The following is a 25036-nucleotide window of genomic DNA, read 5'->3' as shown; positions in this document are numbered from 1 at the left end:
CTGTCAGTTTTCCTCTAATAGGGGTTAGAACATAGAGGGAGTCCACAGGGAACGAACAGAGTTTAATCTGTGGCAACAGCCCCGTGGGAGGGTGAAAGCCGATCTGTGGGTGCTAGTGGAGAGAGAGGAGAAATGCACAGCTAAAGCTGGCACATAAAGCTGGCCCTGAGTTTCTGTAGGGGAGGGTAAATGAGAAGGTGAATTCACCTCTGTCTTCAGTTCAATGACTTTTGAGTTTAAGTACATTTAAGTATACGAAAAGGCTTTCGTGCCAGTATACATTGCGGGAAAAGGGGTGAAATGAAGGCTTTATTCCATGGTGGGATCAGAAATCAGCTTCTCTTTGCAGGAAAAGTCATGGCATGGTTCACACGCAGAAAGGGTTAAAAAAACCCCCAGAAACTCACCACGGCTTAGCTTTTAAAAGAGAGAACAGTCTCACCCACAAACGTACCTGGCACTTCACTGGGTAACCAGAGGCAGCCAAACACCATGACATGTTTTTCTACCCACTAAGGTGTTTGAAATTCCCTCGAAAAAGCGAGGGAGTGAAGCTGTTGCATGTATTTGTAAGGGCTGCTGCAGCGTAGATGGCGGCGTGGGGCGTGCAGGGGGTAAGGAAAGAAAGAAGGAGTGAAAGGAAAAAAAAAGGAGAAACGAGAGAAATAAAGAAGGAAAGGGAGGAAGATTTCTCACCAAGCCTGCCCCACCACACGCACATTCAAAATGTCGGTGCTCCCGGAGGGCTCTGCCGGGATTCCCGGGGGAGGGAGGGTCGGAGCCGGCCGAGGTGCGGGACAGGTCGAGCAGCCCCCGGGGACGCGCCCGGGAGCGGAGCCGGCGGGCCGGGGCGGGGGGGCCGCCAGCTCCGAAACCGTTAGGTTGTCTCCTACGGTTCCTCTCCCCTTGCTCTTCCTGTCCAAATATTTTTAAATTTACGCGCCTTAAATAACAGTCTGATTTTATTTATTTAGTTTCCTCCGCGGGCTCTGCCGCCGCTTTCGCTCTGATCCCCGGCGGGAGGGGCCTCAGGGCGGCCGCCGGCCCGCGGAGAGCTCCGCGTCTGCCCGCGGAAAGTTCCGCGCCCGCCGCGGACCGGCCGCCGCCTCCCTCCGCGACTCCGCCGCTGCCGTTCCGCTCAACTTGCACTGCGCCTTCCCCCCCCCTTTCTTTTTTTTTTTCTGTTTTCCCCTCCCTTGCCTTTTCTCCCTCTTTCTCCCTGCAGCGCGGCTGGAGCCTCCTCAGCATGACTCCGATGCCGTCGCAGCCCCTCAGCCGCAGTAAGTACAGAAAAGGGACCCACATCTTGCCGGGGGTGGAGGGGGATGTTTAAGAGATGTTTGTGGCTATGCCCTCTTGGAGCTAGGAGCTCACCTCCTCTACACACCCCACACCCCCCCCCCCCAAATTTTAGGGATGCAGAAGCATTTTAGGGATGCAGAAGCATCTTTTCCCAGTGCAGCTCATGCAGAAGGTTAAAAAAAAAAAAAAAAAAAAAAGTGGGTTTCTTTCCAGGTTCCCTTAAAAAGAACAAAAAAAAAAAAAAAAAAAAAAAGGGAAGCAAAGTGTCCCTTCCAGACAGAGCTTTCCATGACCTTCTATTACATTTGAAAATTACTAACAAGCAAAAGAGGGGTGGAAAAAAAAAAGAATCCATGTTTCTCGGTGTCTGTGTCACAGAAGTGAGGAAATGGTCCTCAGATGTAAGTTCCACAGCACAATTTCGATGGCCAGGAGTGCCCAATCTGGTTCTGCAGACCCAAATGACAAAGCCCCCCCCCCCCCCCCAAACCCCTCACTTGTGCCATGGCACTGAGTGGTAAGATGGCTTCTTGCATATTGAAGAAGCACTAAGCACAGACGGGAGGGGACATTTTCCAGTGCTAAAGGTTACTGCTTGTCATTCTGAACTTTTCCCCAGAGCACTGGAATTACCTTTCAACACATTATCAGCTGTAGTTGTGTGAAGTTCATCTTAAGGACCTACAAGGAAGAAAACTCTCCTATGCCGGCTATTTCAAATTAACCTTGACCTTACATTAGCCCTTATCCTAAAAGATAACTCATACAGTGAAAGCAGGGAATTGGGCAAGGCACCTGCAAAAGCATAAATGAAATGTGTCTATTTTTAACCAGCTGCTAAAATGGCTTCTGAATCTCGCAGAACGAGGGTCACCAAGGGGCTAAAACACAGAATCTAGAAACCACTGTCAAAATTCGGCTTGGCATGCAGAGGACCCTGAGCTAATTTCCTCAGCCCAGAGTGCATTTTGTGCCGTCAATCCAATCAGCGTTGCTGAAACTCCAACTGCCAAAAAGGGTAAATTCCCTCTGAAAGAAACTGAATCAGCCAAAAGTATAATCAGCTTTTCAGGGAAGTACAAGACCACTGAACCCTGTTTCCAGTTGCATTTCTTTGTTCCTCTGCAACTGCTTTCTGATATTGGTAGAAGTAATCAGGAGGGCCACTGGTATTTATCAGTATTTTAAAGAAAAGGGCTTCATTCTGTGCAGGAAGCATGAAACATTTTGCTTCACAGGGCAGCCGCTAAAAGGTTAAAGATGATTCACAGCTCCTGGAGAAAGTTTTCCTTCAGCAGATAGTGCCTATCAAGATGGTCTTTTTCTCTCCTGTTACACCCTGAGAGCAGGAAACCGGGCAGCATTTATAGGGCAGCACAACCCTCCCCACTCCTCAATATCAAGATTATCATCAAGCACTCTGATATTTTAACGAACACTGTGCTACAGGGAGCTGACGAATGCTTAAAGGAAAAGATACAGAGCACGCACCAAATAAAATGCAGTGCCCTGTAGGAACACTGAGTATTCCAAAGCTTTTCAGGGTTTGACCCTAATGAAACACAAGACCAATCCCGGGTACACATCGCATTTATATGCAGAGTATCCTGCAGGCCGGAATAAGGGCTTCTGCTGAAGTTAATTGTATTTTTCTGGTGAGGGAGGATCACATGTTTAGGCCTTAAGTTATTAACGTCTATTCTGATGGAAATAGAGACATTTGGATACACTTTGTCAAAACAAAAGGAGTACTTTCTGCATCGGACATGTTAGTGCAGTGTGCTGTACCACCTTTGGAGTGGCTGCACTTCCAGGGCAGGCATACTAGCATGGGGGTTACTTGATCCATCAGGAACTTTTACTGATATTTAGTAACTTGAGGAGGATGGGCAGAGAAGATTTTTCAGTCCACACTAGCCAGAGCACCAACAGGCCTGGAAACCAAGCTATCAGTTGTAAATAATTCCTATAGAATGAATTTTAAAAGGTTTTCTGAAAGGAGATCTTCAGTCCACTCTGCTAGAAAAAGCAGCTTTATGTCTGGACATTCCACAGTCCTTGAGGGTGTGGCTGTAGGTACACCAACAAAGCTGTGTTTAATCTCTCTGAGGGAACTTCATAGAGAACATCTGTGAAAGAGAAAAGTGTGATTATTTGATGAATAATGTAACTTTTAACAGTATCACCTCGCACCAGCATATATGCTCTAAATAGTGTGATGCCTGGGGTTTTTTCAGAAGTAATTTGTTTTAGCTTCTGTGGAATAAGGGCTGCAGACATAAAAGCTATGCTACACCATGGTACATTCCACAGTATGCACAGCCCAGAAACTGCATGCATGTAGTGGAGTGAACAACAATTTCCTTCCTGTGTGAGCATTTTAATTTATAGAAACATATTGTTTTGTGTAAAGAAGGTAGTAGATAATTAACTGTGTTCATTTAATCTAATTATAGGCCTCTGAGGCAAAAAGCTGACACTTTTCATTGTGGTATATTCAGAGAAGTTAATTGAAAAAACATTGCAGCCACAAGGCATAACATGCCCATCGTATATTTGATACTAATTCTTTTCTCAAAATTGGGATGAATCTGATGCTTGCTAGAGATAAGGATTACTGTTACTCACTTGAGTAAGGCAAAGTCTGGGGAAGCTTGTTATACAATGCTGCAGAGCACTGCAATATCTCTGCAGTTCCAGAGCTAACCACAGACAACTTAATTCGTCAGATTGTGAGATGGTCTTGTAATGTACACAAGTATCTATTGCAAATTAAGAAAGGGATTGTACACACTTTTAGCTGGGATGTAGGTCAGAATTCGAACAGAGATCTGCTTCAAGAAGGAATAGGTCAGTGTATCAGCTCTTAGCTCTGTTTAATCTTTAGGAGGAACCAATTAGTAATAGCAGCCTGACTCCTATGAGTTGCTATTAGAGTCTAATTTGTATTTCTAAGCTATCAGTATGACAACCAGATTTGCTAATCAACACTTGCAACTCCAAGGTATACAAAAATAAATGTATGTCAGACCATTTGCAGTTTCAGAATATTTTTTCCTATCACCTGATACATATCAACAAATGAACCTTCTGACAGCAGTGCTACTTTCGTTCTCAAAAGGAAAGTAAAGAGCTCAGCTCTGCACAGCTTGCCTTCCAGCTGATAGAGAACACAACAGGCCAAATGTGCTGGTTGTGACAAAGTATTTGTCATTCATGTCAAAGAAATTACAGTCTGCAAGTTGAATCATGGTGTTAGATGCATATATCACCATTCCCCCTACTTTATCCCTGGCAGAGTGTGACTCCAGTGTCTCTGCAGCTCTGGCAGTACCATGGAGCAGGACATCTCCCACTACACCTCCAGCTGCTGTACTTCCTGGCTCCTGCTTGAGTGGCCTTCATTTCTCCTCTGCCTGTGGGCACACCGAGGCCACCCAGCTCACTCAGCCCTCTCCATCACTCTCTTCCTGTGTCTTCATGTGGTGTTGCTCCTAGCTGGTGGGAGGAAAAATTACTTGTCCTGTGATGAAGCGTGCCCAATTCCTGCAGTGATGGTGCAAGCCCACTTACACGACAAACACCTACAGTGGAGGGGCACCAAGCTAAGAGCAGGTCCTTGCTTTGCTCTGCCAGTGAGAGGCACTGCTGGCAGCTCTACCTATAATTTAGAAATTACTTACAATATTCTTCAAATGTATTTTGCAGGGATATTTTCTTTACTGTGGTTAAAAAAAAAAAAAAAGAAGAAGAAGTGTATTGCACTTTAGGCACTTCAAATATTTGTTAATAAAGTCAGAGGAAGCCTGAAAAGTAAACAGATAGTGACACACGGTCACCTTAACACTGGAGCTCTGGCTCAAGAGATTCAGGATACTTGATAAAGGAGCTCTCTAACAAGAAAAAAAAAACCAAACAACAAAACAAACCAATTGTGGCTATAGATGCTAGGCACACCCTATTCCTATACAATTACAGATAAATCACAATTTGCATGGATGTCTCATTCCACTCTGAAAAAATCAGTCTGTTCTTAAAGTTCAGTCTTCAGCCACACTCCTCTCCCTTGATGCTCTTAACTCATCTTTCTTCTGCCTGGCTTCTGCCTTCTCCTCCTCCTCTGTGCTGGTTTTGGGTAACTGCCAGTTCTTGCTCTTCTACATTTTGTTTATCCATCCCTCCATTCCCTGGCTCCTGCCTTCTTGAACTCTCCATGCTCTGTTTTGATCTCCTAGTTTCCTTTTCTTCATCTGCACATCCACTCTCTTATTATTTCTTAATTATTTCCCCTGGCATCTTATCTTTATCTCCATTATGCTTATTAACCTCCCTACTTAATATATCACATCCTTTCCCCATAGCATAGCGGACTCTCATTATGTATATATGTATAATCTTTATTTTTTTAACCCCCTAGTCATGAAGAACTGCTTCCACAACTGATTTCTGTCCACGATGTCATGATTGTCCTAGGAGAAGTCCTAGCACAGTAGTCATAGAATCATAGAATCAGTCAGGGTTGGAAGGGACCACAAGGATCATCCAGTTCCAACCACCCTGCATGGGCAGAGACACCTCACACTAGATCAGGCTGTCTAGAGCCTCATCCAGCCTCCCCTTGAACACCTCCAGGGATGAGGCTTCCACCACCTCCATGGGCAACCCCTTCCAGGCTCTCACCACCCTCATGATGAACAACTTCTTCCTAACATCCAGGCTGAATCTACCCATTTCTAGTTTTGTTCCATTCCCCCATGTCCTATTGCTACCTGACATTCTTAAAAGTCCCTCCCCAGCTTTCTTGTAGTCCCCTTAAGATACTGAAAGGCCACAATAAGGTCACTTGAGAGCTTTTTCCTCTCCAGACTGAACAGCCCCAACTCCCTCAGTCTCTCCTCAGAGCAGAGGTGCTCCAGCCCTCTGACCATCCTTGTGGGCCTAAACCTGTGCCTCCTGTGCTTCCCAAGAGAAGACAGACTCATGGGGCACACTGTTGGCACTGGTAAACCTGCTAGGATATGTGAAGCTCTGCTGATCTTAAGTTTCTAGAGATCTGGTTCGTCATTTATCATCAGCCTGTCTAGTTAGTCCTGAGATCCTTGTGGCCCTTCTCTGGACACCTTCCAGCACCTCCATATTCCTCTTGTACCAGGGGCTCCAGAACTGGATGCAGTACTCCAGGTGGGGTCTCTGATATCAGTGTGGAGCAGAGGGAGAAGATCACTTCCCTCACCCTGCTGCCCACACTTCTCTTGCTGCAGCCCAGGCCCTGGTTGCCCTCTGGGCTGGTAGAGCACACTGACAGCTCAGATTGAGCTTCTCATCCACCAGCACCCCCAAGTCCTTCTCCTCAGAGCTGCTCTCAAGCCAGTCATTTTCATGGCATCTACCATCTGTATCTCCTCCTTCTGCCTCTTACTTTGAGCTCCCTCCCATGCTCTTGCCGGTTGGAGGACTCCTCCCAAACCCTTTCATCTTTGTGACCCATCCTCCTTTTCTCACTGCCTCAGCAGCAAGAGAAGAAAGGGAGATGATGATGCAGATGTAGGCGGTAGCCTGATCTCACGGACAGCGATCCCTCACCAGCACAGAGGGAGGAATGGCAGCGAAGTGCTGCTTGCTTCCCCCTGCCTGAGGCAAAGAACATACTTGGTGGCTCTGCGAAAAAGCTGCACATCACAGAGCAGCTGAATGCACAAAGGGCTCCGTCAGCACAGGCTGATCTTTGGAAAATTTAGCTGCCAAAAGCTAACAATTCCTAACCGATCACGTGCAAACGGAGATTTTATGGAGTCTCATAAGTTTGTTACATTTGGATGCACATCTGTGAAACCACAGCGGCGGCGCTGCCAAATTCCAATTTGCTGTTCAAAAAAAGGTACATGGATGAAACTGGACCAGTGATGGTTTTCCATTTCAAATACTTTCTGCACAGAAACGGGGACACAGACACTTCTGAATGAAGCCACTGGGTAATTATTTTTTAATATGGGAAAAACATTTTTTTAACCTTGTTCTTGAAAATGGCAATGTAGCCAGCTGAAAACTGCCAAAAATTAAACCTGGGGCAGATGTTTGGCCTGGAAAATACCAGCCTAAACAGTTACAAGCAACTGAAAACAAGATGTTATTACAAAGTACCGGACAAGATTAAGCAGAGCAGCTCCATGATTTCAGCCTAAATGTGGAAGATTTTTAAGTGGCTCGTAATGAATTTCTTACTAACAACGTTGCTGCAATATACAGAATTCAGTCAGGTTTCACATTTTTTGGGTGAAGGCATTTCCTCTGAAAATAAAGGTTATAATCTAGAGTGCTCAGATGTTAAGAGGGAGAGGGAGGAATGTGCTGGGGTTGAGACTGGGACTGAGGGCTGGAGCACTTTCTCTGGCAACAGAAACAACTTCAAAGATCTACAGAAGCACAGAATAAATTTTTTTTTTTTAAAAATGTATTCTGTGGAAATTAAACTTCATGGAGGCAGCAGAGGGAAGGGAGGGAAAGGAATTGCTTCTGGTGGGAGTACATCAAAGCAACAGAAGGGGAAGTTCAAATATGCTGCCTCTGCTTCACGTGTGCCGATGTTCTCAATCCATGGAGTGCAAGCAGGTATCCCGGTGTCCACACCCTTGTTAGTGCATCTTATCGCAAGCCCCAGGGAAAACGTACTCTAACAGCCCCTAAGGGTGCTCCACTTCTCCCACAGCTGACTGCCTTCTCCCACGAAACTGAAAACTGAGGCAGTTCGGGAACTGCTCTGTATGTGGCAAGCTCCCTTTTATGGCAGTGGTGATGCATGTCAGGGCAGCAGGTTGGACAGCTGAGGGTGTACTTGTTTCAGTCATCTGACTGGACGCTCTGCTGCCTCCCTGCCAGAGCTGTCAAGAGTAGGTGCACACAACGGCTGCAGTGGTTATCAATGAATGCACTTTTGCATTTAAAATCCTCACTCCATTTCCCTGCTAGTGATGAAAGAAAGGGAGCCACAAAGGTCCCTTCTAACCATTAACTGCCCGCTAATTCGCAAGCACATTCATTACATTTTTGGCTACAAACTGAGTACTTTTGAATTCTTTTAGCAGATTTAGTGGATTGTCTGTCACTTGACTGAATGTTTACCTTAAAGATATGTTCTAACTCGAGAAGAAATCAATTCAGGAAGTCCTGTAGCCTTTGCTTTGCAGGAAGTCAGATGAAGTGAAAGTGGTGGCCCTTTGGCCATTTAATCTCTATCAGTATCTGTTTGCCTAGGATTTTAACAGCTAAATTACACTAATACTGTAAACAGTTAAAATATTCTGAGATATCCTGCGTGGCCTATGTTTGAAGAAGTTTGGTTTTCATGCAAGCAAAATGCTTCATGCTAATGATCTGGTCAAAATGGTGACCTGTGACAGCACTGCATGGAGAGCAGCATGAAATTAAAGCTACTCTAAATAAATAATACACAAGTCTGTCTTCATAAGCACAAAGGTAAAAATTCTAACTGGGTGTTGTTGCCTGTCATACAAACTCTTCTGCTTTCCTTAAAAGTTCTTCTCTTTAGCATGTTTAGATTTCTCTTCAGGCTTCATGTTAAACCTGAGTGGGTAGTGCTTTGTCCTGGGACCACTGCAACATTTGCACAGCATGCCTTACTTTTATGCTCAACACCTTCTTCCTTTTGATAGTGCATCATTTTTATAACTTTTTTTTTTTTTTTAAACAGTAAAAGTGAAGTCTAAGGATAGAAGAAAAACTGGCCTGGCAACATGATCAATGAACCACAAAGCAGCCCTCAAAGAGAAAAAGCAGCAGGAAGTTCTTTCATACCAGGTATTAAAAATAGGCTGCACCAGGTCCTGGAATGCACACAGAAGTTTTGTAATGATTTTTTCAGTGGCATGCATCAGAAAATGTACTCAGTGAAAGTTTTTGCTTCCCAACACCCAGTTTTTTTTTGCTGAAATTTAGAAATTCTTCATATGGATGCTTCTAAGAAGTCTAAAATGATAATGTTCATTTGAATGACCTATGAATTAGCAAGCCACATAATGACATCATCTAATGGTACAACTGACATATTTGAATTTAACATACCATTTTCATAATGCTACAAGAAGAATCATAGAATGAAATCAGTTTTCTTGTCCCCCACAAGTTAGTCTTCTTTCTCACAATGTAATAATTCTGTGCTGGAGGCACCAAAATAGAGAAACAAGTTTGGGTGCTGTTAAATAATGAGGTTATGAGCTATCTTAGGGCACTGAGTAGCCTTTCAAACATTTCAAAAAGGTTTACCTGGTATTAGGTGCCTTTTGTAAGTGGGAAGCATCTGTGAAGCACTGAGAGGAGCCAGAAGAGCTGTATCTAGCTTCTGCCATATTGAGAAAAATGGCTGGGCAACCTGTTCCAGTGTCTCACCATCTTCACTGTGAAGAATTTCTTCCTAATCTCTAGTCTAAATCTCTCCTCTTCAAACTCAAAGCTATCCCCCCTTGACCTGTCACTACAGGCCCCAATAAAAAGTCCCTCCCCAGCTTCCCTGTGCAGTCCCTTTCAGGTACTGGAAGGCTGCTCTAAGGTCTCCCTAGAGCCTTCTCTTCTCCAGGCTGAACAGCCCCAACTCTCACAGCCTGTCTCCACAGGGGAGATACTCCAGCCCTCTGAATTCATCTCAGAACACTGGTTTGAAATACCATGTAGCAAAAGGAGATGTGTGTGTTTAGCAAAGAAGCTGCAGTCATCTGCTGGCAAATATTGGTTCCATCTGCCCCATCCCTGGAGGTGCTGAAAGTCAAGCTCGATGAGGCCTTGAGCAACCTGGTCTAGTGGAAGGTGTCCCCGCCCATGGCAGGGGGTAGGAACCAGATGATCATTAAGGCCCTTTCCAACCCAAGCTATTCTATGAATCTATCTTGATGAACACCTTCCTTGAGTTTCCCCTAGAGGTCGAGGAGGGCTCACTTTGCAGGGCTGCTTTCTGTCACCTTGTCCCCTGGCCTGTATTGATAGTGAGAATTGTTCCAGCTTCTATCAGTATGTTTTTCCCAATTCAAGTAATGGGGATTAAATAGCAGGAGATCCTAAGTGGTCAGATAAGATGACCATAGTAAAGCAAGAGAAGTCTTTTTCTAAGACAAGTGGAACTCTTCTCTAAGTATTGGGTTTGGCTTTCCTGAGATGTCTTTAAAGTATTTTGAAAGCTGAAAATGTTTATTCTGTGGAGCAAGTGAAGCTCCAAACCATTCTTTTTGAGAACACAAAAACCTTACCAAGGCACAATCAGAGAAAATATCTGGTGTATTTTATCTCCTTACTGTTCTGCAGAATGACAGAGTTCAAAATACCCATGCCTGACACGTGAAAATAGGTGTACCACATTCAAAACTCCTCAGTTTGGAAAATACAGAAATAATAAAAGCAGGAGAACAAGTTAGCCTCCTGTAGGGAACTCGTGTTTAGAAAGAAATTTCTTAATTAGCAGTCTAAAAGAAAATGGAATAGGGCATACTGAACCCATGTCAAAAATCTATGTTGGGAGAAGAAGGAAATGAGCATCAGAGCTGAGATAAAAGGTTTTTAAATGCTGAACACAATTTTCCCAAAATCAAGGTGCTTTTAAGGCTAGGAAATGAAGAAAAACAAATTCATTTGATTCATTTGCTTCTAGATGCTGTTATATGAGCATATTTCTGGGAACTCGGTGCCTAAAAAGTAAATTGTGAATAAGTCAACACCTATTTTCCTGTACTGATACATATGCAAAGTCGAGCTGTTTATCAGGGGAGGAACACTTTCATGCATAGTATTCAGCAGTGCTCTGAATTACAGGAAGACTTCACTCAGCCTGATTAATTCACATGAAGTGAAGCCAGCGATGTTCTGTCTTTTCTGCCTATTTCCATATGAGCCAGAATGCCTCAATCAGACTTTGCCCGTTTTGAGAAGAGGACATTTTAGAGCAAACAGCAAATTGCAGACTCTCATTACACCTAACTTCTGTAGGCTGTGCTTCATGCAGTCATTTGTGAATAGTCATGAGTTTTATTGGATACATTTGCATGCTTCTCGTATGAGATTTGCTGTCACTGAATGTGATACTCAAACTGACACTGCAAATGCAGTTGTAAAGGAAAGCTTCTATTTTGGATGAATTTTAAAACAAGTCCAGTTCTGGACACAGCCCTGGAAGAGAGGCTGAGGGAACTGGGGGTGTGCAGCCTGGAGGAGACTCAGGGGGGGCCTCATTGCTGTCTACAACTACCTGAAGGGAGGTAGCCAGGTGGGGTTGGTCTCTTTTCCCAGGCAACCAGCAACAGAATAAGTGGACACAGTCTCAAGTTGTGCCAGGGGAGGCATGGGCTGGATGTTAGGAGGAAGTTCTTGCCATAGAGAGTGGTTGGCATTGGAATGGGCTGCCCAGGGAGGTGGTGGAGTCACCGTCCCTGGAGGTGTGCAAGAAAAGACTGGATGAGGCACTTAGTGCCATGGTCTGGTTGACTGTCTAGGGCTGGGTGCTAGGTTGGAGTGGATGATCTTGGAGGTCTCTTCCAACCTGTCTAATTCTACAGTTCTATGTTCCTAATCAAGCATAGGAAACCCCATTTGCAAATTCAGGAAAAAAAACCCCACCCCTTTTCCAAAATTTGCTGCTATTTAGCTTGCAATTTTCCTTTTGTTCACATACCTATATTCTCATTAAGGCTGCTGGTGTGCCTAAATAAATAAGTCCTATTATTGTATTCATTGATGGGGCAAGTTGAAGAACATCTCTGAAAAGCTAAGCAAAACTCTGCCACACCACATAGAATCACAGAATCAGTCAGGGTTGGAAGAGACCACAAGGATCATCCAGTTACAACCCCCCTGCCATGGGCAGGGACACTTCACACTGCATCATGCTGTTGAGAGCCTCATCCAGCCTGGCCTTAAACACCTCCAGGGATGGGGCTTCCACCACTTCCCTGGGCTACCCATTTTCATCTCATTTCTAAAGGAAGAGATTATCCTGTAGCATCAAAGGCTTCTGTGGTGGGAAGGAATTCTGAATTTGTTACACTGTTTTCTGACTAAGTGCAACAGAAGAATAGATAATGCCATCTGAGTTCAGGACAATTAGCAGGATACTTCTATTACATTGATCTTTCATTTTCCTTCAGCCAGCATTTCCTCTGAGAGGAAGAGACATTATTACAAGACCATTTACTATTGCTAATTAGTTGTATGGTCTATTTCCCAAGTATTTAATTTGGCCACAGCAACCTGTTTAATTCAGATGAGCTGTCAGAAAGTGACATAAGAGGTGATGTAGCTTACTGTACTAACCTACACCTCCTTTCGCTGTCTTTCAGAGTCACCCTGCTGAGCCAGACTCTGCTGAGGTCCCAGCAAAGACTGCTCACAAATACCTGTTCTAATTTCTGTTTTAAAGGAGTTGTGAGTTTATAGCCTTGTAGGATTCAGTAGTGCTAGCAATGAGGGAATTTTTCTTTGAACATGGCTCTCACACACTTGCCTTTCTCTCCCAGCCTAAAAGATTCATTTTATTATTACAGAGAAGAATTTTATCTTACTTGCCTTCAAATCCAATTAATGCAGCCTCTAGTAGTTAGACAGCATGAGAGGGAATGGATTGAAGGCTGAGGAGGGCAGACTGAGACTGGAGATTAGGAAGAAAGTCTTTCCAGTGGGGGTGGTGAGACACAAGCACAGGTTGCCCAGGGAGTCTGTGGCTGCCTCCTCCCTGGAGATGTTCAAGGCCAGGTTGAGTGTGGCCTTGAGCAGCCAAGTCTAGTTGAGAAATGTCCCTGCCCATGGCAGGGAAGTTGGAACTGGATGATCTCTAAGGTCCCTTCCAACCTAATTCATTCTATGATTCTATGATAAGAGAGAGACCAAATTCTTTAGAGGTGGGCAGTAATGTTAAAGGGACAAAGGGAGATTGTTGTCATTGTTTTCACCCAAATAAAGCCCCTTCTAAACATAGTAAAGGGAAAATAAAGGGATTTGACCTCACCAGGTCAAGCCTCCCAGTTTGGTGTCATCAGCAAACTTGCTGAGCAGACACTCTGTTCTCTTTACCCTTTTACAAAGGTTTGGGTTTTTTTTTTTTTTTTTAGTTAAATACATCTCATTTTTCTAGGAAAACTTAAAGGCAGTGGATAATGGAGGCAGGATAGGATTTGTCATTTCATCAAGGAATAGCATCTCAAGAAATCTCTCCCTGAACAAGCTCAGTTTCACTGGGAGTTTTTATTGTTCAGGAAGCCACAGTTAAAAATTCCCTTGCAAGGAAATAGTTCTTCAAAATCCTGTAGGTGGTGGTGTATAACCCCAGACTTCCACTGTTCTGATTTCTACCCATGATGACTGTACTTCCACCAAGCAGACAGGCATGAGCAAATAATTCTAACAGGGAATTACTATTTCAGAATAGGATATAGACATTTTACTAATTGTGAGTAGATTAACAGACATGAATACAAATTTGGAATGGCTAAATTATTTATCCTGATGCATTTTGAAGACAATCAGTTCCCTTTTTTTTAGCATGTTTAAGAGATGACCCGTTTTTAGAGAGTTATCTTTCACCATTTTAGACTGGATTCATCATCCCTGAAGATGTTTAAGAAACGTGTGGACATGACATTCAGGACATGGCTTAACAGCCATCGTGGTGTTAGGTCAATGGTTAGACTCAGTGATCCTAATTAGACAACTTATCCAAGCAAAACAATTCTAGGATCCTGTGATTCCAGAGAAAAATAATTCTCAGAAGTTCAGAGATTCCTATTGCTAAACTGACCTTGAGGAATAGATCTGTGCCTCGTCTCTTTGCTTCCTCTCTCCCCTTATCACTTTTGAGAAGCTGGTGCCATCAGTGACATTCACTCTGCAGGCTCTGTGCTCCTGCCAGCTTGCATGCTCTGCACACAGCGAGCAGCAGCAAAGCTCCCTGCAAGGACCGGGCACAAAGTTCTTCTAAATGTTACTCAGAATCTGAATCTTGGTACCAGATTCATCTATTGCGAGCAAATATAGCAGACAACCAATGCTGCACTTTTTCTGCTATCCAAACCTGCTGCTGAGAATGAAGAAGATGATGTCATTCCCTGGATGTGACAAAGGACTAATATTATATGCAGTAAAAACAATGAGTCAACAGTTTCTGTGCCCTTGAGGTCAAAGCAGTCAACAGTTTTGAAAATAGACTGTTCTTTTTGTGCACAGAGCTTATAGTTATGCATCAATACAAAATAAGTGAAATCAATATACATTTTAAAAAAAGGGTTTTTTTTTTAATTGCAAACAGAATGTTGCAAACTAAAAGTCCATTCAAATATCTTGTCTTGCAGACTAACTGATAAAACAATGTGCCCAGACATGAACTGACAAAACAACGTGCCCAGATATGTGAAGCACAATATTGCAAATCACTTTCTGGTTTGTTTTTCCCCATGTCAAAAATGCAGTATCTATGTTATCATTCGTGTGATCTTGAGAGGCACTTTGTAGTTCACAGGAACAGCAGTAAGAAATGTGAGTATTAATGCAGCAACTAAATAATACAAAATGTTCTGGAGCTGTGTTGTAACAGTCTGAAAGATAAGACAGACCTTTAACATGGAAATATGTCTTGAGACACAACTGCAAGAAAGAAGTCCACCAACCAGCACTTGCCAGATTTCCTGGAATACACAAGGTATTGACCAAATCTTGGCCATCTTTAACCACAGCTGCATCGAGGTCAGGCTAGGGCAAGAAATTTCTAGTGCTGATAGAGATCCCTTCCTCAGTAAATCTAGAGTCATTATGAGGGATTGTGATCTTGCTCACACAGACAGTGAAACACAGAGAAGTGTCAGCTCAAGGTCATTTAAAAGTCAGGAGAATTTGGCAAAGAGCTCAGATTTCTCAATCTCTGTCCAGCACTTTGCCCACTGGGCTTCATTGCCTTGGTGAGTATCTGCTTCCTACAGCTTCTTTTCAAAACTAGAGAAAATCTATCAACTTGGAGAAGTTTCCAATTCACCATATTGTTGTCTATAATAATTGTATTTTGTGGAAGAACAGGCTTGCCTAATAAGGTCAGGCTGCTGACATGATCAAGTGGAAGGGAATCCAAGGCCAGCTGCAGCCTCCATTCCTGTTGTCCTTGCAGACCAAATTCAGAGACAGGAGAGCAAACTGCATTGTATTTTAATGGATGGACTTCTGTGTAGGAAGAAGTATAACTTTGCCTGCATTAATGCTAGCTCATTTTAATCCACTTGGATTAATATGAGCCCTAGTGTGGAATAAATAATATTCTGCATCCTGACAAGTAGTTGAAATTAAACATTAGGACTCTGAATCCCAAGGAATTTCTTTTGGCATGGTGACAAAGTGCTAGACAAAGTTTTCTCAGTTTATGCTGACCAATTTATTGTGTTGCCTAACTGCAAATGGGTTCAGACATAACTTGTACAGCAGATCCCAGGCCCAAGTGATTACTTACCAAATCATGGAAGAGCACATTTAGCAGGCCAGCTGGTCAGCATCCTGACAGCTTTGTTGAATAAATAAATCCAAGAGGCATGGCTCAATCTGGTCTTTAAACTCTGTGTCTTCTGAAGCTTAAGAAACTTATCTTTTACTTAAACCAAATATTTAGGCACCAAACATATCTCAGGTGTTTTTTGAGTTGCATCATACTGCTCAAGAAAGATGAAGAAGGATCTGAATTATCTAACAGTCTGGAGGGCTCCAGGGCTCTGCAGGATTCCCTGCAAGTGGCAGAACTCAGGGGACTTTGGTGACAAGGACTTGTTAGAGCACTTTGGTTGAAACACACACATTTCCATCAAAAATTCAGTGACAAGTTACTCTTATGAGATCAAAATCAGATATATTTAAAAGGCCAAAATGAAGAGAATACCAGATAATTCCCTCTGGATATCTCGAGCTAATTACATATCTTATGCAGAGTCTGTGTCCTAGTTTTGGTTTCCATTTGCAACTGATCATCCATAATCATGTTGAAGGAAGGGCACAATGGTTTTGATGCCATGTAAAATACTGCTGAAATGTGTTTACCATGTGAAACAGACAGATGTCTTTTTGAAGCTGTGAGGTATTTTTACAGGCAACATCTCTTACTGCTTAATGAAAGCCAACATCTGAATGTACTGCAGAAGGATTCACAGATGCTGCAGCCATGTTCAGCATGCTGTTTAGCAGAATATCTGTATGTGTTCCTTTCCCTTGACCCACACAAAGATATTTAGTTACATTAAAAGATAAAGTTATTATTGGTCTACTTAATAAGTAAGACTCAGGAAGGAAAAATAAACACAGGGGCTCATATCCTAGTGTGTTCCAAAGAGAGAGCTTTACCTGACCTTTGCTTTTTAAAGCCCTGATTTCAGCAACAAACTTTGAAAACTTGCATAACATTAAACTGCTGCTTTCTTAAGCAGGGTATTACAAGTTTAAAAAAGGGACAGAGATTCCTATTCAGGAAAATACTGAAGATCATCTTTAAAATTAAACATATCTTCATGTTGTAAACCAAAGTTTACCTAAGCAGGTGACACTTGAAGAAGTGTATCATAATGATCCCACCCCCCCAAGCAAAGGCACATTGACAAAGACATCAAACACCTTATTCTTTCATAATTTTGCCAATCTGAAGTCTGACAAAACCTCTGTTCAGTGTGTTTGACTGTCAGCATGAAAATTTCAGACCAGTAGCTTTTGTATATTTGTAAAGATAAATGGATTCTTAGTATTATATAATGTAGCTAGAATCACAAAATCACAGGATTAATCAGGTTGGAAAAGATCTCTAGGATCATCGACTCTACCCTATCACCTAACCGGTCTAATTAACTGAACCATAGCACTAAGTGCCTCATGCAGCCTCCTTTTAAACACCTCCAGGGATGGGGACTCCACCACCTCCCTGGGCAGCCCATTCCAATGCCAATCACTCTTTCTGGGAAGAATTGCTTCCTAATGTCCAGCCTAAACCTGCCCTGACACAGCTTGAGGCTGTGTCCTCTTGTTCTGTCTCTGAGTGCCTGGCAGAAGAGACCAACCTCACCAGGCTACAACCTCCTTCGAGGTAGTTGTAGACAGCAATGAGGTCTGCCCTGAGCCTCCTCTTCTCCAGGCTGAACACTCCCAGGTCCCTCAGCCTCTCCTCACAGGGCTGTGCTGCATCCCCCTCACCAGCCTTTGTGTCCTTCTTTGGACATGTTCAAGCACCTCAACAGCTTTCTTAAATTGAGGGCCCCAGAATTGGACACAGGACCCAAGGTATGGCCTAACCAGTGTCAAACCAGTGCCACGTACAGGGGCAGAAAGATTTCACTGGTCCTGCTGGCCATGCCTTTCCTGATCCAGACCAGGATGCCATTGGCCCTCTTGGCCACCTGGGCACACTACTGGCTCATGTTCAGTCACCTGTTGACCAGTAGCCCCAGGTCCCTCTCTGCCTGGCTGCTTTCCAGCCACTCTGTGTCCCGTAGCGCTGTATGCAGTTGTTGTGGCAGAAGTGCAGAACATGGCACTTGGGCTTGTTAAAAGTCCTGGTGCTGGGCTGCACTCATCTACCCAGCCTGTCCAGGTCCCTCTGCAGAGCCCTCCTGCTTTTCAGAAAGCTTTTCAGCTTATGAAGCAAATCATCAGACTTTGGGCTCTTTTGCCTATGTGTCTCTCACACCACCATTAGACCCATTAGTAGATCAATCCTTTATTACATGCAGCGGTGTCTGCTGAGAACCTCACTTGTAATTATCATTTCAAGAAATCAATTTACAGAGCACTGCATGATATTATTGATCTGCAGCAGCATTACAAGTTCCAGGACTAAAACCAGGGCAAGTATCAAATAACATCACCTTTAGCTCTGATTTTTCCCTGCAATACAATTGAGATCATGCTGCACTATGGATGTAGATTGAGCGGTGGCCCAGCGATTTACACTCTTTTGATGTATTCATTTGTTTCATAGTTCTGCTGTTACTTTTCTCGTGTTTTAATAGGGCAGGAATGCTTCATAATGTTTAAAAAAAAAACAATTTAGCTGGGAGGCTTTTTGAGAGAACATCATATGCTCTCCTCTAATTATTCCATAAAGTTAAACCTTTGTCTTATTTTCTCTTTCCTGGTAATTTTCTATTGTTGGAAGGAACAAGAGGGAAACTTTATAGCAATTTAAATCTATTTTCCCTTGTGAAACAAAGTAAGAAATAGGCATAGCATGCATAATGTGTTAGCTCCCTTTTGTCAGGTGGTGTCATCTGGAGAAGAGGTTGGCATATGAAATCTCATGGGTGTTCCCTCCCTCGTCTGGACAGATCCATACCTCCTTCCACCTGATTTGATCACTAATTTTCCTAAGTGCATAGATAGGTTTGAAGCCTTTACTGTGAAAGAAACGGTGAGAGAGGGTCTGAGAGGGGCCTATTACCATGTCAGAGATGAGGGTGAGCCCAAATTCCACATCCTGAGAGTGACAGTATGGATGGCTGCCTCTTTTCAAACTGAGGTTGGAGCCTGAATCGCAAGACGAGGATTGGGGATGTTGGATAGAGAACAGAGCTATGCCTGAATCCTAATATCAAACAAACAGGCATAGACAGATGACAAGTAAGCTGGCACAGTGGGCAGGCTTTCTTGTTAAGCTGAAGACATAGGGCAAGAGTTTAGATGGGATAATTTTCTTGCAGGATGCATTATCTGCCCTATCAGTTAGACAGAATTATTACCCACACACGGCATTGTGTTCAGCTGGAACGGTATTAGTCATTCTCCTTAACAGAAACCTAATACTGTGGTTTTGGTGGTGCACAGAATTTTTGTCCTTTCTTCTGTTTTCAGATGTTAAGGTACTGTCTCCTTCCTGGCTGTGCTGAAGTTTGGGTTTTTTCAACGTGATTAAGGGTAAAAGTTTACGAGGCTTTATTTGTAAATGCTGGTTATGGGCCTCCCATAATGAATCAGCCTTTTCCCTAAAGGTCTTGCTAAGTACAGGGGAGGAAACTGTCTATTTTCTCTTGAAATTAGGTAGGTGTTTTTTGACCAGAATAAAATGCTGCTTTTTGAACAGGGCTGGATGTTATCACTTCAGAAGTGCTTATATGTATTTCCTGTGCTTAGACACAGCCTAGCAATAACAATACCACAATTACCAGAAGGTATAATCTATAGTGCAGTCCTGTGTAAATCAACGGGCAGCTGAACAAGTTGCACACATCCTGCAGGATACCACTGACATTCTAAATTGCTTCCGGTTAGCACTGTGCATCTGCAGGATGATTTCTGAGCTGTGCTCAGACTGACTCCAAACTTAAAAGTGACTGGAAATTACCCCCTACTAGTATCTGATGAGATCTAAACAGAGATTTAGGTTTAGACATAGAGGTAAAGCAAGCTTTGGTCATCATTGCCTAAATGACACCCAGGTGTGTGGCACAGTCGACTTGCTAGAGGGCAGGGATCCATCCAAAGGGATCTGGACAGGCTGGAGAGGTGGGCCCAGGCCAGCCTCATGAAATTGAAAAAGGCCAGGTGTAAGGTCCTGCACCTGGGTGAGCACAATCTCTAGCTAGGTGGTGAACGGCTGAGAGCAGCCCTGAGGAAAGGCCCTGGGGGTCTGGGGTGATGCAAAGCTCAGCATGAGCTGGCAGTGTGAGTGCAGCCCAGACAGCAACTGTGTGCTGGGCTGCAGCAAGAGCAGTGTGGCCAGCAGGGCAAGGGAGGGCATTCTGCCCCTTTGCTCTGCTCTCCTGAGAGCCCACCTGGAGTCCTGTGTGCAGCTCTGGAGCCCCCAACACAAGAAGGACATGGAAGTGTTGGAGCCAGCCCAGAGAAGGACCACAGAGATGCTCAGAGGGCTGCGGCAGCTCTGCTATGAGGACAGGCTGTGAGAGTTGGGGCTCTGGAGGTATTGTTATTGCTAGGCTGTGTCTAAGCCCAGGAAATACATATAAGCACTTCTGAAGTGATAACATCCACCCCTCTCTCCTTTGAGGAGACCTTGGAGTAGCCTTCCAGTAGCTGAAGGGGGCTATAGGAGGGACTATTGACAAGGTCCTGTAATGACAGGACAAGAAGTAGTGGGTTTAAAATGGCAGAGGAGAGATTTAAACTAGATGTCAGGAAGAAGTTGTTGCAGTGAGGGTGGTGACATTGGCACAGGTTGCCCAGGGAGGTTGTGGCTGCTCCCTCCCTGGAAGTGTTCAAGGCCAGGCTGGATGAGGCCTTGAGCAACCTGTTCTAGTGGGAGGTGTCCCTGCCTATGGTGGGGGCTTGGAACTGGATGACCTTTGAGGTCCTTTACAACCTAAACCATTCTGTGAGTCTATGAAATGGGAATTCAGAAAATCAGACTTAGAGGAAAACCAGTTTTGATGGTTTAAAAATACTGATCTGATTTCCAAGAAGAAAGCAAAGTTCTTGCAAATACTTTGAGGGGAAAATGTTCAGGATCCCAATTCAGTTGTTATGGCTAAAATATCGCATACCTCGGTCACGCATACAGGTGAGACTCAGATGTATGATCTCTGGTGCTCTGCCATTGGCTGTAGAACAGACTATAAATTCTTCTCCATGTAAAATATCTGAAAAACAGACATTTTTGAATGGGCTTTTATGAAGTCAGAGAAAAAAGCAATGCTCAAACTAAACCAGAAATTTGCTATTTTAATTGCAGCACACGTTGCAGCCACACACCCTGAACAGTCTTACAGGAATACTCTGAATGTCACTGTTGTGATTCAGAGCACTGACTGACTCAGACGTTAGATCTAGTTCACCTCTCCAGTGATTTTGTACTTCTAGTTCGTTCTCTGACTCTGACTTTTCCAAAGAGATGTTAGAACCAATGCAAAGTTTTAAAATGCCATAAACTACAAAGAGATCATAGAACCATAGAATCAGTCAGGGTTGGAAGGGACCACAAAGATCATCCAGTTCCAATGCCACTGCCATGGGCAGGGACACCTCATACTAGATCAGACTGTCTAGAGCCTCATCCAGCCTCCCCTTAAACACCTCCAGGGATGAGGCTTCCACCACCTCCATGGGCAACCCCTTCCAGGCTCTCACCACCCTCATGATGAACAACTTCTTCCTAACATCCAGGCTGAATCTACCCATTTCTAGTTTTGTTCCATTCCCCCATGTCCTATTGCTACCTGACATTCTTAAAAGTCCCTCCCCAGCCTTCTTGTAGTCCCCTTAAGATACTGAAAGGCCACAATAAGGTCACTTGAGAGCTTTCTCCTCTCCAGACTGAACAGCCCCAACTCCCTCAGTCTCTCCTCAGAGCAGAGGTGCTCCAGCCCTCTGATCATCCTTGTGGGCCTAAACCTGTGCCTCCTGTGCTTCCCAAGAGAAGACAGACTCATGGGGCACACTGTTGGCACTGGTAAACCTGCTAGGATATGTGAAGCTCTGCTGGTCTTAAATTTTTAGGGATTTGGGTCTTCACTCTTCATCAGCCTGCCTGCTTAGTCCTGAGAGGTGTCTTCAGTTTTACACACGACTTGGACAGTCACAGGTGTCTGGATGCTGCAGACAGGCTCAGCTCTGCTCACACAAGTGCTTTTAAAAACAGCCCCCAGCTTTCAAACTTGTGCTGTCCTCAGCGATGCAGATGTGATTACACATGTGAAAGAATTGTTAATCATCCAATGATGCAGATAGTTACAAAAAGCAGGTTGAGAATTACCAAACTGTATTTATTTGTTGTTAACTTTTTAGCTGTGGCACCACCTTGTGGACATTGCTACGCAGGGATGAGAAGCTCGCCCATGGCAGCAAAAGCAACTGAAGTAGAGAGCAGGCGCTTTGGGTAAACGGTTCTTCACACCTGGTTTGCTAAAGCAGAGTAAAACAACTCAGTTTTTGAAAAATCCTAAAAAAATCTACCTACAAGAACAAAATGTTTCATAAATACTGCCGGCGGTGCACCCAGATGTCTCTGCAGTTTCCATCAACTCTTTTGAACCTCAGGCAAGGAGGACAGCAGCCTTCAGAACTTGTTTTGTTCCTTCTTGATTGACTAACAGGCAGCCTCTGTCTGAACAGAGGAATGAGCTGCCCAGGCGGTTGAGTCACCCACCCTAGGTGTGTTTAAGGGTCGTTTGGATGGGGTGCTTGGGAATGTGGTTTAAGGTGAATCTTGTGGAGTAGGGTTCTGGGTTGGACTTGGTGATCCTGAGGGGCTTTGCCAACCTGCCTTTTGCTGTGATTCTGTGTGATTCTGTGAATTCCAGCTCTGTTGCTGTGCAAACAGACACCACTTCTGCATTTACCCCAAGCAACAAGGGTTTCTGCAAAGTCACAACCACAGTACTGAATGCATGGAGAAAATATTAGGTCCTACTAAATAAAAATAGTGATATTAGTGTCCAAGATAAGGCACAAGAGAAAAAGACATCGCTAGCGGAGATGAACTGGCAGATCATTTAAATGCTTGCATAAAAAAGCAATACAAACAATTGCATATTCCTGCCTGCTGGCCATTAGATTCCCAGAATAAGCTTTCAGTGCAAATAAAAGGGTGTTATATGCTGGCAAATCAGAAAAGTACAGAAGAGACAGAATTTCAAACAGGAGGAGACCTTCAATTTTTGTGCAGCATCTAAGTATGCTCAGTGTGTCTAGCTGAGTAAGCTTGAGAAGTAGAACATTGAATTGCATTTTCTGTTTCTATTTGTCTTCAAAAGATAAATATCACTTGCTATTTTCACTAGCATGAAGTGAAGGTGGAGCAGAAGATGAACTTGGACCAAGTTCCTCCCCTTTTGGATTGCCAGTTGCCTGCTGAACTCTTGCCTGGAGGTCACATGCACTAACTCTGCTGGGGATTGAACAGTTTCTCATAGAGGCACAGAGCCCTCATTTCATGAGCCCTCTTCAAACATGGACCTGTGCCTCCCACACACTGCAAGCCTTTTGTCTAATACTGACTCTCCCCATACTCTCCTTAGTAGTATAGGAAAGTTCACCCATTTGGAGCATTTCCATTTCTAGTTTAACTCTTTGACAAATATGTAACTGTAAGGCATGGAAACTCTGCAGCCCTCAACTGAGAAAATTGAGCTTCTGAGTAGCTGTCCCAGTTGATTCTGTAACTTTTCCCCTCCCTTTGTCAATATCTCTTTTTAAATAAAGTTTGCACAGGTTTATTTCTTCTTCTTCTGGATTTATGTGCCTCCACAAACTCTTTCCAGTGCATCATTACAGAGATAGTAATAAAACTAGAAAATAGATAGAAAAAACCCCACATGCTTTTGGCTGATATTCTGAAACTGCACCACAACAGCCTACTGCCCTCATGCCATTTCTAACTGAAACAGAGCATTACAGCAAACATCAGTGTTCACGAAATTGAAAGAGATAATAAATACAAGCAGTTAAAATTTTACAGGGATGCTTGATTGATATGTAAGGTAACTCTTAGCAGAAGTGGTCTGGCACTTGAGAGAACTAAAGCCTTCTGGGAAGAAACAAAGAGGGATATGGATGTGATGAAAGTGTCCAGAGAAGGGTCATGAGGATGATCAGAGGGCTGGAGCACCTCTCCTCTGAAAAGAGACTGAGGGAGTTGGGGCTGTTGGGGAGAGAAGGCTCCCAGACTCTGACTGATCCTATGACTCTAAAGCACAGAAAACCTCAGGCTAGGAAACTTGCACTGAGCACTGTCAGCCTGGGAAACAAAACTCATCTCCAATGGAGTTTGCACATCTTACCCAGGAGCTGTGGATTGCTAGGTATTGGTGACACATTACTCACACGGGTCCCACAAACCCTATGAGGAGAGGATGAGGGAGCTGGGGGTGTGCAGCCTGGAGAAGAGGAGGCTCAGGGGTGACCTCATTGCTGTCTACAACTACCTGAAGGGAGGTTGTAGCCAGGTGGGGGTTGGTCTCCTCTCCCAGGCAACCAGCAATAGAACAAGGGGACACAGTCTCAAGTTGTGGCAGGGAAAGTACAGGCTGGATGTTAGGAGGAAGTTCTTGCCAGAGAGAGTGATTGGCATTGGAATGGGCTGCCCAGGGAGGTGGTGGAGTCACTGTCCCTGGAGATCTTCAAGAAAAGACTGGATGAGGCACTTGGCCCCAGACATGAAAGTTTCAGGGGGGTCCTTCAATGAAGTGAAGAATATTGAGGTGACATTCATAATGCTTGCAGAAAGGGATGTATAAAACCAGTCAGCTCTAGTCTAAATGCAGAACCTGTTTGGCCTACAGAAAAGCAAAGTGCACAACTCACTAGCTCATGAAAGACAAGGTCGTATGATTATGCTATTGGATACTCTTCTCAGTAAGCAAAGGCTGCATAAGCCTGTAAGATTATTAGGCACAAATGTCCTGTATTACTGAGAAAGGGTTGATTTGGAGCTATGCTAGGCTTGGACAGGTGTAACAGACCATATATTTATAAAAGGAAAGCAGCAGAAACTCCTGCTAGAGGTGTCAAAATAAAGTAATGCTCTCCCCACCAAAGCACCTGTCCCACACAGAGACTACTGCCATCAGAGACAGGTGGTAAAAGCATTAAGTCAGGGAAAAATGGTGGCAAAAGATGGCAATTTATGACTTAGGTGCTTGAACATGTCCAGAGAAAAGGGCACCAAGGCTGGTGAGGGAGATGCAACACAGCCCTGTGAGGAGAGGCTGAGGGACTTGGGAGTGTTCAGCCTGGAGGAGGCTCAGGGCAGACCTCGTTGCTGTCTACAACTACCTGAAGGGAGGTT

The 25036-nt window shown here is 44.0% G+C and overlaps 1 long non-coding RNA gene across 3 annotated transcripts; it reads left to right on the top strand.

Moving 5' to 3' along the window:
- Positions 1–807: 807 nt before the first annotated feature.
- LOC135177494 (uncharacterized) lies at positions 808–23704 on the top strand. 3 transcript variants are annotated; one of them, XR_010303079.1, is made up of 5 exons: positions 808–1280; positions 9011–9117; positions 19150–19212; positions 22036–22401; positions 23031–23704. It is a non-coding gene; the product is annotated as an uncharacterized LOC135177494 (long non-coding RNA). The 3 variants fall into 3 exon arrangements; XR_010303078.1 differs by lacking the exon at positions 19150–19212 and having other exon boundaries at positions 813–1280; XR_010303080.1 differs by lacking the exons at positions 19150–19212; positions 22036–22401; positions 23031–23704 and adding an exon at positions 18560–18697 and having other exon boundaries at positions 823–1280.
- Positions 23705–25036: the final 1332 nt, after the last annotated feature.

Source organism: Pogoniulus pusillus, chromosome 8 (genome assembly GCF_015220805.1).
Source record: "Pogoniulus pusillus isolate bPogPus1 chromosome 8, bPogPus1.pri, whole genome shotgun sequence".
In the NCBI taxonomy this organism is placed as follows: Eukaryota; Metazoa; Chordata; class Aves; order Piciformes; family Lybiidae; genus Pogoniulus; species Pogoniulus pusillus.
This window is presented reverse-complemented; position numbering and strand designations above follow the sequence as displayed.